Below are 17,663 nucleotides of genomic sequence, written 5' to 3' on the forward strand. Positions count from 1 at the left end.
TTTTCCTCTTTTGCCTTCAATTTTTCCAACACCAGCGTCTTTTACAGTGAGTTCTGTCTTCCCAATATGTGGTCAGAGTATTTGGCCTTCCAGTGAGTGAATAGCCTGAATTAATTTCTTTAAGTATTGACTGATTTGTTCTCTTTGCTGTCCGAGGGATTTTCACCAGAATTTGAAAGCATTGATTCTTTGGCATTCAGATTTCCTTATAGTCCAACTCTCACAGTCATATATAGATTGTACAGACTTTGTTGGCAAAGTGACATCTCTGCTATTTAGTATGCTGTCCAGATTTTTTATAGCTTTTCTTCCAAGGAGTAGGAGTCTTAATGTCGTAGCTGCAGTTGTCATCTGCAGTGATCTCTGAGCCCAAGAATATAAAACCTGACACTGTTTCCATTTCTTCTCCCTCTATTTGCCAGGAAGTGATGGGACCAGCTGCCAAGATCTTTGTTCTGTTCTGTTCTGTTCTGTTTTGTTTTGTTTTGTTTTGTTGGGGTGGGGGTAATCTTAAGATTTGTCAGCTTTTACATTCCTCTTTCACTCATCCAGAGGCTTCTTAATTCTTCACTTTCTGCCATCAGATTGATGTCATCTGCATATCTGAGACTGTTGATTCAAATGCCATCCTCTGCATATAAGTTAAATAAGGTGACAATATGCAGCCTTGTCACAATCCTTTTCTAATCTTAAACTGATCAGTTGTTCCATGTTCTTTTCTAACTGTTGCTTCTTTGCCTGCAAACAGGTTCTTCATGAGACAAGTAAGATGACCTGGTACTCCTGTCTCTTTGAGGACTTGCCTACATTTTCAAAGACTGTCCACATAGCTTCCCTGCTGGAGCATAGAGAGACCAAAATTAAAACCAGTATCTTCCCTTAAGGAGCATATATTCTACTGGAAGGTGGTAGAATACAACATCTATACAGATGAATAAGTACAGGATAATGTGAGAAGGGAAAGAGTGCTTACAGCTTAAGGGTATCATGGAAAACTTCCTGTAGGAAATTTTACTTCAAATTGAAGGAAGTTAACTATTCCAAGAGTCAAAGGTGAGAAAAGGTACTTTCCAAGCAAGGGCAATATCCCGTGGAAGGGTAGATGGGAGATCGACTTTTGAATTCAAGGAACTTTAAACTCCCCAGTTTAGAAAATAGGGTATGTAAAGGAGAGTAAGATGAAATACATCTGAGGAGGCAGTCTAGAGTCAAGTTTGGAAGCATTTTCAATGTCAAGCTCAAAAGTTTGGACACCCCCCCCCAAACAATACAGAAGAAAATGAAGATATTTGAACAATAGCAGTGATTCATGAAGCTTATTTTGTCAGCTGTGTCGAAAATGGATTGGAAAGGGGAGAGACTAAAAACAAAAAGGACTGGAAATTGGGACAGCTAGGTGGCACTGCAGTGGATAGAGTACCAGCCCTGGAGACAGGAAGACCTGAGGTCAAATCAGGACTCAGACATTTACTAACTCTGGGACCCTGGGCAAGTCACTTAACCTCAGTTGCCTCCCTCCAAAAAAAAAAAAAGAAGAAAAAAAGTATAGGAAATTACTGCAATAATCCAAATGAGAAGCAATGAGTGTCTGTGCGGACAAGGAGACAGATTAGAGAGATGCTGTGACAGAATTGATGAGATTTAGTAACAGATTGGATATGGGTAGTAGTGAACAGGAAAGATGACTTCAAGATTTCTAACCTGGGGACCAGGAAAAGAGGTGTGGTCCTCAACAGGAATCGGAAAGTTCTGAAAGGAAATTTGGAGGAGGACAGAGAATGAGTTTCATTTTGTAAAGCCTGCATTTGAGATGCTAATGAGACACCCACTAGAGATGACCTCACGCAATTGGTAGCATAGGATTGGAACTCAGGAGAGAGATTAGGGCTGGATATGTGTATGTGTGTATACACACATACTTCCATCCGTCCATCCAAAAGCTTGATAATTCATCCTAATATAGATGATAATGAACCTAAGGAAGTAATTAAGATCATAGAATAAAAGAGTGTATATAGAGAAGAGCAGACCAAGGCCAGAGGTTTGGGGGATTCTCTCCATTTAGGCAGAAGACCGAGATCCATCAAAGGAGACTTTCAACCTGGGCATTGTTTAAAAGACAAAAAGGGGGCAGCTAGGTGGCACAGTAGCACAGGCCCTGGATTCAGGAGGACCTGAGTTCAAATCTGACCTCAGACACTTGACACTTACTAGCTGTGTGACCTTGGGCAAGTCACTTAACCCTGATTGCCCCACCAAAAAAAAAAAAAGACAAACAGGAGACAATCTTGTCAACAGAATCTGAGGGAGAAGAGAGTAATTAGAATAAAGGGGAAGTCAAAAGCTACCGCCAGGTGAAAAAAGAATGAGTTAAGAAAAGGCATCAGGTGTAGGCATTTACAGATCATCATTGACAACCTTGAATAAGAAAGAATGCCTTCCATACAGGTGGCTTCAGGGTAGTCATCAGGTGACAAGTATAATGAATCATGATGCCTAGCAGAATGTGAAAGTACAATAGCCATCTTTGTTAGTTCAGATGAGTGGTAATACTTGCAGCTAATGGTAGTTTAGGAAGTGTCATTTGAGCTGGGCCTGAAAGGACAGGCCTAGTTAGAGATTCAGAGCTGGAGGAAGAGCATTCCTGTCATGGAAAATCATTTGTCTGGGAATTACTGGGTGGGTAGGACTTCTGTATTCAGACTTTGCAGTGTAAGGAATTCTGGGCTTGAAAAGAGCTCCTTCTGTATGGACTTAAAAATGGAAGGTGCCTTCAGGATCATCTAGACCAATGCCCTCATTTTACTGATGAGAAAAGTGGGATAATAGCTACAACAATAATTAAACAACAGCTAGCATTGCATTTATTTTTTATTTTTTCAATAATAAACATTTTTATTTGTGCTTTTGAGTTACAAATTTTATCTCTCCTTCCCTCCCCCTCCCCAAGGCAGTAAGCAATAGGTTGTACATGTGCAATTACGTCAAACATTACTCTATTAGTCATTTTGTACAAGAAAACTTGAATAAAAGAAAAAAATGAAAAAAAAGTAAAAAACCGCATGCTTCTGTGTTCAATCATCAGTTCTTTCTTTGGAAGTGGATAGCATGTTTCAAGATTAGTCATTTGGGATTGTCTTGGATCATTGTATATGCAGAGAATAGTTGTCACAGTTCTTCATCAAATAGTATTGTGGTCACCATGTACAATGTTCTCTTGGTTCTGCTCTCTTCACTACGCATCAGTTCATACAAGTCTTTCCAGGTCTTTTTGAAATCATCCCTAGTACTGTATTTAACATCACTTAAATATTCAGGCACATTGTGGGCACTTACTGGCAGAATAATAGCTAGTATTTATAGAGAGCTTTAAGTTTGCAAAGAACCTCACAAATATTATCTCATTTTATCCTCACAACAGTGCAGAGGTACATATTATTATCCCCATTTTACACATATGGAAACTAAGGCAGATAGAGGTGAAAGGACTTACCCAGGGTCACACAGCCAGCTAGTATCCCCCATGCCTGGAACGTTCTCCCTTCTCTGCTCTGTCTGCTGACCTCCCTAGCTTTCTTTAGGTCTCAACTAAAATCCTACCTTCTACCAGTAGCCTTCCCTAACCCCTTTTAATTCTAGTGCCTTCTCTCTTTTAATTGTTCCCTAGTTATCATAGATATAGCTTGCTTTGTATATATTTATTTGCATGTTGCCTTCCTCGTTAGATTATAAACTCCTTGAGGGCAGGAATTATCTTTTGACTCTTTTTATATCCCCAGCACTTAGCAAGGTTCCTGACACATAGCAGGCACCTAATAAATGTTGACTGATAGATTTAACAATTGGGCTGGTTTAAGCTGGCTCCAGCACACCATTGATTCTATGTGCAAAGCCAGTGCTCTTTCCACTACACCATATTGTCTTTCTTCACAAGTCCAAAGCTCGCCTATGTCATTTTCCTCCTGGAACACTGCATTTGAAACCAGAAGCCTTGGGTTCAAATCAGAGTTCTATTACTACTATGGCTTTACTCAAATCACTCCACTTCTCAAGGCCCTCAGTTTCCCCATCTGAAATAGGACATTTGGAATAGATCACCTGTCAGGTATTTTTGAGCAATAAATCTTATGATTTTTTAATCCTATTCTATTCCATTTTTCTTGCACTATGTCTTTCCCCTATGTTGAAGAAAAAAATCAGAAGTGAACACTCTATTGTATCTTCCAGAAACAATTATTAATTTATCATTCTAATCCATGAATTTTTCTGCTCAGAAGGAAATGTCCAAATTGGTGGAGACCTCCCAAGGCCTCAGACATGTCTCCAATACAAGGCATTTTCAAAGTAACATGAGAATGAATAGGGAAAATTCTACAATATGATAAAACTCAATTACATAGCTCAGGATAAGGGAAAAATTAACATTTTGTTTCATAAACCAGAACAAGTCAATTAATTAAGTCAATTGGCAAATAATTTTTGCTAAAACTATTCAATCCCTCTTTGTCCTCTAGCCATAAGGGTTATTCCTATTCCCTCCTCTCCCTAAGCTGGTCAAAGTTAAAAAAAAAAAAAACAGTCCCTTCTTCCAGGCCAGGAAAGGAGGGTACTTGAATTTAGGTTGCTCAATTCTGGACCAGGTCCTAGTCCTAATTACTTCAGGGAGGAGGCCCTTTCAGGGGTGGGTCTGAAGGATGGGAACCAGACATTAATAATTAAAGAAAGACTGGTAAGGTGTCTCTTTCAGGGGGCAGCTAAGTGACACTAGCTGAGTGTCCCTGGCCAAGTCACTTAACAGATTGCCTCCCCCGCAAAAAAAAAAAAATTCTTTTATATTAATCTAGAAGTTTCAATCTGGGATAACTTTTAAATACTTAATTTTTCAGAAAGGAGGGAAGGGATGTTTTCTTATATCCCTGATAACTGTCCTTAAAATGCCCTGCCTAAATTGGTGGCCTACAATTTGAGCCCTACATGTAGCTGGAGGAAGAGATTGGCTACATAATACACCTTCCTCAAATACTTTCCCCTTTGCATTTGATTACAGAAATTCCACAATCCTGAGACTTGTTCCTTTAGTGTAAGGTTTCTTGCCTCTGGTTATGTGCAGAGACACCTGAGGATGATGACCTATTCCAGTTATCAGTAAACTCAAAGTTTGAAAGAAACTCAGCTTATCCAGCCTAAAAAAACCCACAACATTCCTCCTATATTTCTCAACAATGCTGAGTTCTCATACCAAAAAGCTATTAAACTGTGCATGTCCTTTGAGTCAGTGATAGATACTATTGGTCTATTGCTCCAAAGAGATCTAAGGAAGAGGAAAAGTTCAAAATATAGAAAAATATTTGTAGCAGCTATTTTTGTGGTGGCAAAGAATTGGAAACCAAAGGAGTACCCACCAATTGAGGAACAGCTGAACAAGTTATGATATATGGGTGTAATGGAATACTATTATATGGTGAGAAATGAAGAGGATGGTTCAAAGAATTCTGAGTAGAGTTACATGAACTGATGTAAAGTGAAGAGAACTGAACCAGAGAATAATCTATATAGTGGCAACATTCTTGTAAAGACCAATAATTTTGAAGGACTTTAGAATTTTAATGAATGCGATGACCAACCACGATTTCAGAAAACTCATAACAACACATGCTACTCACCTCCAGGCCTCAGAGCAAAGACTGGAACTTTTTTTTTTTGACATGGCCAATGGAAAAGAAGTTTGCGTGACTATAAGTGTTTGTAACGGGTTTGTTTTTATTTCTTTCTCAACAGAAAGGGGGTGAGGGAGAGAAAGTGGATTTTTGTTAAAAAAAAATTGATTTAAAAAAAAATACTCTTAAGTTCTTCAAGCAACTCTCCTGGGGAGAAAAGAAGTTCCACTTGAATTCCTGAACCCAGGCTCTTAAAGATTGAATCAAAAAATAAATGTCTGATCAGAGGTTGATCCTGTTTCCTGGAAGCTGGGTCCAGCTAGCCTCACCTACAGTAACTGCCATCCATGGGGCTAAGTAGTTAGCTGCCTATAGGAGGGCTGTTCAGTCAAGCAGGTTTGTCCCAAGTCTAATAATCCCTGAGTATGGTCTCCTCTCCACTGGTCCATCTCTGTGCCTCAAGTCTCTCCCCACTCTAATCTATCCTACTCCACTCAGCTATCAAATTGTTCTTCCTAAGGCACATACCTGACTTTATCACATTTCTCTCTCCTCCTCCCTCCCCTCCCCTATTCAGTAAACTTCACTGGCTCCCTATTACCTCCAGGATCAAATAATAAACCCTCTGTTTGGCTTTCAAAACTCTTTATAATCTGATCCCTTCTTACCTCTCCAGTCTTTTTACACCATACTCCCCTCCGTATATTATGTAATCCAGTGACACTGCTTTCCTTGATGTTCCTCAAACTCCTGTCTCCAAGCATGTGACTCCCATATTTGGAATTGTCTCCATCATCATCTTTCCCTCCTCACTTCCCTGTCTTTCTTCAAGTCTCAGTTTGAGCCCCACCTTCTGCAGGAAGCCCTTCCTAGTCATTTTAAGTTTAATTTTTAGTTTTAATTTTTTTTAATTCTGAGATTACCTCCAGTTTATCCCATATATATCTTGTTTGTACATGATGATTTGCATGTTATCTTCTCCCTTAGACTGAACTTTTTGAGAACAAGGACTTCCCCTCCCCCCCTCTTTTCTTTGTATCTAGCATTTAGCAGAGTATTTGGCACATGGTAAGTGCTTAATAAATGCTAGCTGATTGACTGGCAGACACTTCAGATGTGTTGAGTTTTAATTAACCATGGACTTTCAGGTTGAGATTTTAACAGGCCATCAGAGTTCAATAGGTAGATTGGGGTTGGATTTGGGTGTCATTTGCAAAGAGCTGATAATTGAAGTCTTTCAAGTCAATGAGTTCACCAGGGGAGAGAGTGTAAAGAACAGAGAAGAGGACTCTGGAAAGAGCCTTGGGAGTACTCACACTTAGTGGGTCAGAAGGAAAGGAAGATTCATCAAGGAAGACTGAGGAGCAGGTACAGGTGGGACACCCAACAGAGAGCTGTTTAACAGAGGTCAAATTCTTGCAGGTCTGTTTGCTTCATTTCCAGTTCAAGAAGCAGCTGAGAGCATCCACAGATATGACTCAATTTCTCCATGGGATACCAAGCACCCAGGCACAGAGCACACCTTAGTCATTTCATTCAGGGTCCACACCTTCCACAGGGAGAGGTCTGGAAGTCCAGAACCAAGGCCTTATACTTGAACCTTAGTAAGTCTCTAAGCTACTCTTGGTAGGAGCAGCTGGTGGCACTGTGGATAGAGTCAGGAGGATCTGAGTTCAAATATTACCTCAGGAACTTCCTAGCTGTATGATACTGGGCAAGTCACTTAATTCTGCCTCAGTTTACTCATCTGTAAAATAAACTGGAGGGGGCAGCTAGGTGGCACAGTGGATAGAGCACCAGCCCTAGATTCAGGAGGACCTGAGTTCAAATGTGGCCTCAGACACTTAACACTTACTAGTTGTGTGATCCTGGGCAAGTCACTGAACCCCGATTGCCTCACCAAATAAATAAATAAATGAATGAACAAACGAATAAACAAACAAACAAACAAACTTAAGAAGGAAATGGCAAACCATTACAGTATCTTGAGCAAGAAAATCCCAAATGGGGTCGCAAAGAGTTAGACATGACTGAATAACACCTGGTATTTCATTTGAACAGTTCTGGTTGAAGCTGTTGCAGTTGTTCATGGTGACTATCTCAACTTTAACTGTTCTTCCTATTTATTGCTGATTTTTATCTTTATTCTAACTAGTCTAAATAAGTTTAATTTTGAGCAGCTCTCGTAGATTCTAAATGTGAAATCTACCGTAATAGAAGGTATTATCATACCTGGGAATTCCCTATTTTAATGATATCACAGGCCTAGCCCCTACCCACCCCTCTCTAAATAGTCTGATTGCAGACTGCTGATTTGACTAGGACTAGCACATCAGCAATGACTCAATTCCTTTCTCTTAAGATAGAATCAGTATAATTTTTGTGATTTAAAAACTTGGTAGTAATTTTAAGGAAGAAGGTGCCCAATGATGGTGCCTTATTTGCCTTTGAGACCCTCACAGCACCTGGTACAGTGCCTTGAACATGGTAGGGCATAAATATTTTTTAACTGACTAGAAAAACAACCACCAAAAATAAGCGATAACTTTAAAAACAAGATAACTATTTCCTTTATCTCTTTCATACCATTTTGTTTGGCAGATCTTTATAAGATGCTATATATTATATAAATATATTACATATTATATACATAAAATATATTGCATATTATGTATCATATAAATAAAATATATCACATTCTAAAATGCATTACATATTCCATAAATAAAATATTTAAAATATTCCAATTAATGTTCATTATAATATTGAATATTATAGATGTCATACTTAATATTTAATTATAATTTAATTAATTTATTATGCAATTAAGTTGCATGATTAGATTAATATAATTTAATCATGATATTTGCTATGTAATATTTAATTATAATTTAATTATATATAACATAATGTATTATTTATTATTGTATTTAAAATATTATATTTTATAAAAGTACTTACTATATAAATATTACCTATATCATTATATAAATTATTTATTTATATAATTTTGTTTTAAAATCTATAATATAATGTTATCTATAAAATGTATATGTATATAAACATATATATGCATACTTTTTTGTGGGAGGCTCAATGTTTTCTGTTGGGCTCAGTAGACTGTATGATATTAAACACCATGTTGCACCAGTGCCAATGATATTGTAATAGGGAGTCACTAGATTTTAATGAATTAGGGGGAAAGGATGACATGATCAGATCAATGCTTAAGGCAGATCCATTTGTCAGCACTTAGGAGGGTAGTAGGCACATAGTGGAGTAGAGTGGAGTAGGGAGAGAGGCATGAGACAAGAAGACCAACCAAGAGACTTCTTTGGTCTTTTCCCCCTCTCTACACTACTACACCTTATTCTTAGAAAGTTGGGGCAGGGGCCTGTTCAATGACTTCTCCAGGGTCACCCAGTCACCATAGGTCAGAAGTAGAACTTGAACCAAGGTGTTCCTGACTGCTAGGTTGTCTTCTTCCACAACACAAGGACATTTATGGACTATTTGGCAGCTAATTGGCTTGCTGATAGAGTGCTAGAATCAGCATCACAAACACTTGGGTCTGAACCCTGCCTCAGATGCTTACTAGCACTGTGATCCTGGACAAGTCCTTTTGAGACATAAAAATAGCACCAGGGTTGTGAGGAGCAAATGAGATAATTTATAGAAAAAGCACTTTGTCAGCTTCTAAACACCAGCTATTCTTATGCAGTGAATGAACAGATATTAGCAATAACAACTGACATTTTCTTTAAGGTTTGGGATGGATAAATGCAACCAAACTGAGATTTGAAGTTGAAAAACCCTTTCCCCAAATCAACTCTCTTGTCACTGAGACAGTGAATACCAAACATGGTGAATACGTGCCCCTGAAGGTGGGAACATCTGCCCATATATCTCTTCTCCTTTCATGCCCCGTCAGACATCAGGGCATATTCACATTCAAAAAAAAAAAAAAAGCTGTCATGCATTATTTATTTCTACCATGCTGCTGTGACATGGCCTCAAACTGTGGCAGATTACCTTCTCTTCTTGGCTCCCAATATCCCCACTGTGTGGTCTCTTAGGCATCCTTATTAGATCCTTTCCTTAGCTCACATTTGCATTTATATAGCCTTTCCAACTTCACAGGTTTTCCAGTATTTTACCTCTTTTCATTTTTTTTTTCTGACAACTCCTTTGTGGCAGCTATAATGGGCAATGTCCATTTAACAGATGAGGAAACTGAGGCTCAGGGAGCTGAATAACTTGGAGTGGGTTTTGATGCCCACTGAAAAGTCATTCCATGGGGTACAAATACTGACTCCCTAAGAGGGTTTCTTGTATGTGGGACAACCAAAATGAAAGAATGCTTTTGATAGAGTTGAGATCCATTGACGGTCAGAGCTTGAAAGAACCTTAGCAGAGTGAATATAAAATGCTGGAGCTGGATGGGACCATGGAGACGAGTTAGCCTAAGCCTTTCATTTTAAAGATGAGGAGAGCTTATATTGGAATAGGATGAAAATAAAGACAAACCCTGGATTTAGGCACCCTCTGCCCAATACCTAACTTTGCCAATCCTGTCTCCCCTTCTCCCATCTCCACCAAAAGAGGCAAGGAAAAGATGAGAAAAAAGGCATAGGAAAAAGGTCCCAAACAGAACCCCTCATATTTCATATCATTTGATGTAAACATGTTTTCTGACAACCTGTCAGGGCGGTCATTATAACTTACATTATTTTCTGAGTAGAGAAGGGAAGTTCTCTAACAATAAATTTCTAGAGCAGAGGAAAAAGAAAGGAAGAGCAGAAAAAGTGGGAATAGCTCTCTGGGCACTATGGATACTGCACAAAACACCATATTCTGGGGCAGCTGGTGGCACAGTGGATAAAGCACTGGCCCTGGATTCAGGAGAACCTGAGTTCAAATCTGGCCTCAGACACTTGACACTTACTAGCTGTGTGACCCTGGGCAAGTCACTTAACCCTCATTGCCTTGCAAAACAAAACAGAACAAAACAAACAAATACCATATTCTTCCTTTACTAGAACTCAAGCCCATTCATTCTTTGTTGGGTTCAGAGACTTGGAAAATTGGGTTGTCTTCATCTTCTGTCTGTGCTTGGCAGGCTCCTTACTCCAACCACAAATTGTATGCCTGTAATAATTTCTAATGTAAGAAATTTCCCTAAATTAGGCAGGCTTGTTCTCCATCCTCTCACCCTGATAGAGTTATGGCATGGTAACAGATGTTAGTCAGCAAAGCTGGCTTCCAATCCCAACCTGCCCTGACACTTACTACCAGTTATAAGTTATTTCCTTCTCTAGTTGTTGTTATTCAGTTTTCTTTCATGTCCTACTCTTTGTGACCCCATTTGGGGTTTTCTTGGCAAAGATACTGGAGCTGTTGACCATTTCCTTCTCCAGCTCATTTTACAGATGAGGAAATGAAGGCAAACAGGGTAAAATGACTTGCCCAGGGTCCCACAACTAGTAAGTATCTGAGCCCAGATTTGAACTCAGGTCCTTTTGACTCCAGATCAGGTGCTTTATCCACTCACTGTCCCACCTAACTGCCCCTGTTTCCCTCTCTAAGCATTCATTTCTCCTTCTTTAAAATAAGGGGGTTAAATGAGGCAGTGTGGTACCATGGAAGAGCACTCGATTTAGAATCAGAAGCCCTAGGTTCAAATTCTGACTCTGTTAATACCTGTGACCTTAGACCCATCACTTACTGAGACTATTTCTTTATATGGAGAATTTAGTGTTTGAACTAGTTAGTTTCTAAGATCCCTCTGCGTCTATGACCCTTTAATTAGCTGTCATCCTCTTCTAGCTCTAAATTCTGTTCTTCCAGTTGCATGATATTTATATTTTTTGCACCAAGTATAATTTCAATCAAGAACAATTCTTAGCAAAAACTAAACACAACAAAATGACTTGCCATCCTTCCAATGTTTTCTGTGACATACCTGAAAGGACAGTGGACTTAGAGTTAGGAAGACAGACATTAGATTACTGCCTTACTGTGGTCAGTGGAAAGAATATTGCCTATGAGGCTAGAAGGCCTGGGTTCAGGTCCTTCCTATGATGCTTAATGCCTCTGTGATAAGTTATGAGACTCGACCGGGTGACAGAGCTAGCTCTAGAACTGGAAGGGACCAAAGGTGCCAGCCAGTTTAATCTCCACATTTTACAGATGATGGAGAATGTCACACTGCAGTGCCAAATCCAAGATCGAGACCCAGAGTCTCTGACTCCTAAGCCAGAACTCTTTCCATTGGTGGATGAGCTCTTTGGGATAGTTTCTAACATGGAGATTAGTCATTCATCAGTCCACAAAAAGATAGTAAACTTCTCTTGTTTTGCTAGGTATTCAGTCAGTAAGTGCTAAAATGTTTAGAGCATACAGTGATGTTACTCAATAAGTACTCAGTGCCAGATAGTATTCTAAGTGCTAAGGATATGTTTTAAAATATAACAAACAAAAACAAACATTAAAAAAAAAACAAAAGCAAAAACCACAACAGTCCCTGCCCTCGTGGCATATACAGACAATGTGCAGATAACGAGGTACATGCAAGGAATATTGGGGTGAACTGAACACAGTAACAGCTGTAACAGCTGGGGTGATGAGTAAAGATCTACTAAAGTTATAGGTTGTTTTTTTTTTTTTTGGCAGGGCAATGAGGGTTAAGTGACTTGCCCAGGGTCACACAGCTAGTAAGTGTCAAGTGTCTGAGGCCAGATTTGAACTCAGGTCTTCCTGAATCCAGGGCCAGTGCTTTATCCACTACACCACCTAGCTGCCCTGCTAAGGTTATCTTAAGGACATGCCGAAGGATGTCTTGAAGGAAGCCAGCGAACTTAAGAAGTGATAGATGTTGTGTGCTGTCCATGGTGGAAGAAGACTGGGATGATAAGAAAGGACCAGTTAATGAAGGGCTTCAATGATAAAGAGAAAACTTCGATGCTAAAGGTCATTGGGAAGCATTGGAGCTCAGTGAGCAGAAGAGTAACACATTCAGATCTACACTTAGAAAACTCACCCGAGTGGAGGATGGTTAGAGCAGGGAGAGGCTTGAGGTAGAGAGAATAGGTAGATCATTGTGGCGCAGTCCATTTGAGAATCAATGATGGCCTAAAAGAAGGTTGGAGCTCTGTGAGTGAGGGGAAGAAGAGGAAAATTGTGAAGATAGAAATGACAAGATTAGATAGATCAAGGGGTTGGGAGTGGGAAGAAGATTCAAGCCTGGGTGTCTAGGAGGATAGGAGTGCCCTGTCCAGCAATAGGAAAGTTTGGAAAGAGGGGAGGGATTGAGAAGAAAGAAAATGAGTTCTGTTTTGAACATTTGAGTTTTAGATGAATATGGGATATCCAATTCTAAATATCTAAGAGGTACTTAGAGATGCATAACTATAGCTCGTTATTTAGAAGTGATCTGTATAGAGATCCTGGGCAGCTAGGGGGTATGGTGGATAGAGTACCAGGCCTGGAGTCATGAAGACTTATCTTCCTGAGTTCAAATCCAACCTCAGACACTTACTAGCTGTCTGACCCTGGGCAAGTCACTTAATCCCAATTTCCTATTTCCTCATTGGTAAAATGAACTGGAGAAGGAAATGACAAACCAGTCCAGTAGTATTTTAACAAGAAAACCCCAAATGGGATCACAAAGAGTCAGACATGACTGAAATGACTAAACAACAAACAACAAATATAGAGGTCCTAGTTGAACTATGAAAATGATGTGGTCACCAAATGAGACAGAATAGAGCCATAAGAGAAAGGGGGGGGGGGAGGAGGATCCAAAATGGCAAAGTAACATGAAGAGCAAAGAACTCCCCATACACACTTAATTCTTCCAAACTGATTTAGAAAATACCCCAGATTGAATGTTTGTTTGCTTTTTATTTGTTTATTTATTTTTTTAGTGAGGCAATTGGGGTTAAGTGACTTGCCCAGGGTCACACAGCTGGTAAGTGTTAAGTGTCTGAGGCCGGATTTGAACTCAGGTACTCCTGAATCCAGAGGCAGCGCTTTAACCACTGCGCCATCTATCTGCCCCTAAATAAAAGGCATTTTTCTTAGTCACTGGGGGGAGGGGAGAAGAGAGTAGTCTCCTTGAGATCTGTTTTTGTTTTGTTTTGTTTTGTTTTTTTGGTGAGGCAATTGGGGCTAAGTGACTTGCCCAGGGTTACACAGCTAGTAAGTGTTAAGTGCCTGAGGCTGCATTTGAACGCAGGTCCTCCTGACTCCAGGGCTGGTGCTCTATCCACTGCACCACCCAGCCACCCCCAGATTGAATGTTAATAAAAAAAATCCAAGAAAAAAAATCAGTCACTTTTCTATCATAAGTTAGCAGGTAGAGATAGAGAAGGCTGTGAATATCAGGAATGGGGTCTAGAAGAATTATCAGGCTATGTGAGAGCATTCTTGCAAGGGAGAGGTTATATACCAGAAAAAAAGGCTGGGGGGGGAGTTCTGGATTGAGTATAGGGTAGCCTAAAGTGTTTAGCATGCAGTTCACTGGCAAACAGACAGCTCAGTTACTCTCTATCTAGCTTCCGGTCATTGATCCAGGACAGCCCTGGTGGGTGGCATTCCAGGATGAGGAATTCCAGGATAAGGCATTCCAGGATAAGGTTGTGAGACCTGGGTTGTATATTAACAAAGTAGCTATTTCAGAAGCAAGCAACATCTGGGTATCTTGGACCCCTGGAGTGGAGTGGGTCCTCAGGTCCAGCTTCTAGCCCAGTCTGAAGTCTGTAGTAGGATAGCCAGGGCAAGAATCCCAAAATAAAGAGGAGCCTGTAGTTCTGTCCAACAGCATTCCACTAGAACCCTACATAAGGCAAACCCACAAGCATGTTGATCAGAGCCAAACCAAAATCCAGAACTGATACAAGAAGGGTAGAAAACCTACTATCCCCTAGATCGGACCACTGTGGGAGCACTGAAAGCTTACAGGTACTCAGGCTGAGCTGAGTATTAAGTACGGAGATACTAGAATAGCACAATGCTCAATACCCCCAAGAAAGCAATGGTAGAACTAGCCCAGACATTTCCTACAATGACATGATAGAAAAGTCCAAAGTCAGCAAGATGGCTGGAAAAATGAGCAAATAAAAAATAATCCCACCATTAAAAGCTATTATGGTGACACTCAAGACATAAACCTAGAAGAAAAAGAATGACTCCAAAACAGCTGTAAGTAATTCTACAACCAGATTTTTACCCTGCATAGGATCGTAGGGTCACAGATCTAGTGATGGAAGGGACCTTAGAGGTTATTTTTGTCTAACACCTAAATTTTACAACTGAGGAAACTGAGGCCCAAGGCAGTTTGGTGGGTTGCCCAAGGTCCCATTGATACTAAATGACAAAGCTGGGATTTGAACTCATGCCCTCTGGCTCCAGAGACAATGCTTAAGATTAACACAATCCCTGACAAGTGAAATTCTGGTCATGTTCTCTAAGATGCTGAATGGCTCATAAATATCTTATTTTTGCTGGATGGATGCTTTCAACCTTCTGCCAATAAAATTTTTCCATTAAGATTTTTCCAATCCCGGCAGTTTTTAGTTTTAACCTGAATGAAATCTCTACCTGCATTTCCTTCCTCCTTATCACCAAGGTCAGATCCAAACATTCTTTTCTTTATATAATACTGCCAAGATTTCCAATGGGAGATGTGCAGGCACGAGCCAAAAATATTAAGATCACACTCAGGTTATATGAGGGACATGGAAGAAAAAGGAAAAATATCAAATTAAATAAAATTTGCATGCTCTGGTTATTTTTACAGTTCCTTTGGCCACAATTTGAGAGAGTTCAGCTTTTTCCCAAAGGGGTGTAGATGACAGGAGTATTTCCTCTAAGAATGATGTGAAATTAGTTTGAATACATGAGTTAGGGAGCAATCATTAATGACTTGTATAGAAGCATAGTCTGAAATATTGTAGAATACTTGGGATCATATCATTTTTGAGCCAAAAAGGAGTGTACAACCACAATGTTAGCACTGGAAAGGATTTAGAACATAGGGTATTAACAGAACTGTTCACCATGGCTTTGTCCCAGGTTGCTTGGGACAGTCAAGCAACTGAGCTTGGTACCTATTGAGCAAGAAGTTTTACTTAAAATAGTAAGTCACCAAATGGCATGCTTCTTCATCACCTCTCTCCCACCATTAGGGGAATGCCTTCCTGCCAGAGCTTTCCTACTCCTTCCACTGGTGGTAACAGCCCCAAAACATAGCCTTAGACTCTAACCGTCAGGGGCCAGTGTACTAAGAGGGTCTTTTTTTCTTCATTTCACCAGGTGGTATCCCAGAATCTCTTCCCCCAAGAGACCTTGTGTGCCCAGATCAAAGGTGTCTTCCTGAGATGCTCTTTACCTGCTGTTCAATTAAACTTTTAGGCTGATTTGAGAGCACCTTTTGCCTAGCATACCAGTGCTAGTAGGAAGAACTTCCTTATAGGTTTATATGACCCAAACATGTGCTTGATCTCCTAGTAGAGATGACACCAGCATTTCTTCCTCTAGTTCTTTTTAGTAAACTACATGTATTGCTGGTGAGAAGCATTATCTTCTAGGCATCCAGGTTATAGTTTTAGGCCAATGGGCAAGTCTCTAAACTTTCTTTCCCATTCCTTAGATTGTGTTGTTGTGCTGGACAGAGCTGACTTTGGAGTTGGGAAAACCTGAGTTCAAGTGCTACCTTTGACACATTCTAGCAGTATGACCCTGAGTAAGTTGCAGAAAAGTTGCCAATCTGCACTGGTAGAGGAAATTTCCTTATAAAGTATCCCTTACATCAATAAAAACAAAGGCTGGACAAAACCAACACTAAACAAAACAAGATATATTTCTGTTTCTGTTTAGTGGCTTCAATGCAAAGCTGGGCTTCTAGAAGGATGGTGAACATATATTTTAAAATATGGCTCAGGAGCAAGAACTAAGAAGCCAAAGGTTGTAGAGCAGGAATTCTTAAACTATTTCCACCCGTGACCCCTTTTTGCCCAGGACATTTTTACACAACCCCAGGTATAGCAATATGTTTGCTGTTACCAAAATTCTCGTGACCCCCACATTAAGTTATGTGACCCCATATGGACTTGCAACCCACAGTTTAAGAAGCAAGGTTATAGAGTACACACAAGCTTTCCACCTATATTGCTAATAACTTCACTAAGAAGACAAATTTAGAATATAAATTTAACAAAATCTTACAGAGAAGAATGTCAGTAGATTAAAAGAAATATTGCCTGATAAAACAGTGAAAAGCCAGGTAGGAAAGACCTAAGAAAGTAAAATCACGTTGAGAGCATCTGACAGTGAAGCTGATTGGAGGGTAACAAACAGATGAAAAATAGAAATGATCTATTAACATTTCTATCAAAGGATTTCAAAGAAACCTGAGAAGATTGTATAAACACATGTAGAATGAAATGAGCAGAACCAAGAGAAGAGTTCATACAGTAACACTATTGTAAAGACAAACAACTTTGAAAGATTTAGGAACTCTGATCAACACAATGACCACCCACATTTCAATAGGATTCATAAACATGCTGCCTACCTCCTGACAAACAGGCAATGAACTTACTGTGAACATTGGAGCATTTGTGTATGGGGTCATGGCTAAAGCAAGTATTTGTTTCATTTGACTACATGGGTTTGTAATAAATTTTGTTTCCCTTGCTTTTTAGTGCAAAGAGGGAGAGAATTCAGAGTTGAAATTTCAAAATTAGAGTATTTCTACCACAGACTCTTCTCTCCATCAATGGCCAAGGGACGACAATATCACAGTCCTTGCTGAGTGTACAAGCAAGTCCATTAGAAACTTCACTAAAGAAAAAAAAGCAAAGAGGAAAATGGAGTTGCTAGACTAAACCAATCATATATAGAAGGGATCCATGCTGAGGGAGACAAAATTTGGAGGGAGTAAGTGATTGATTTTCAAGATGAAAGTGAGGATGGGGCAGCTAGGTGGTGCAGTGGATAGAGAAT

Source organism: Dromiciops gliroides, chromosome 6 (genome assembly GCF_019393635.1).
Source record: "Dromiciops gliroides isolate mDroGli1 chromosome 6, mDroGli1.pri, whole genome shotgun sequence".
Taxonomy (NCBI): Eukaryota; Metazoa; Chordata; class Mammalia; order Microbiotheria; family Microbiotheriidae; genus Dromiciops; species Dromiciops gliroides.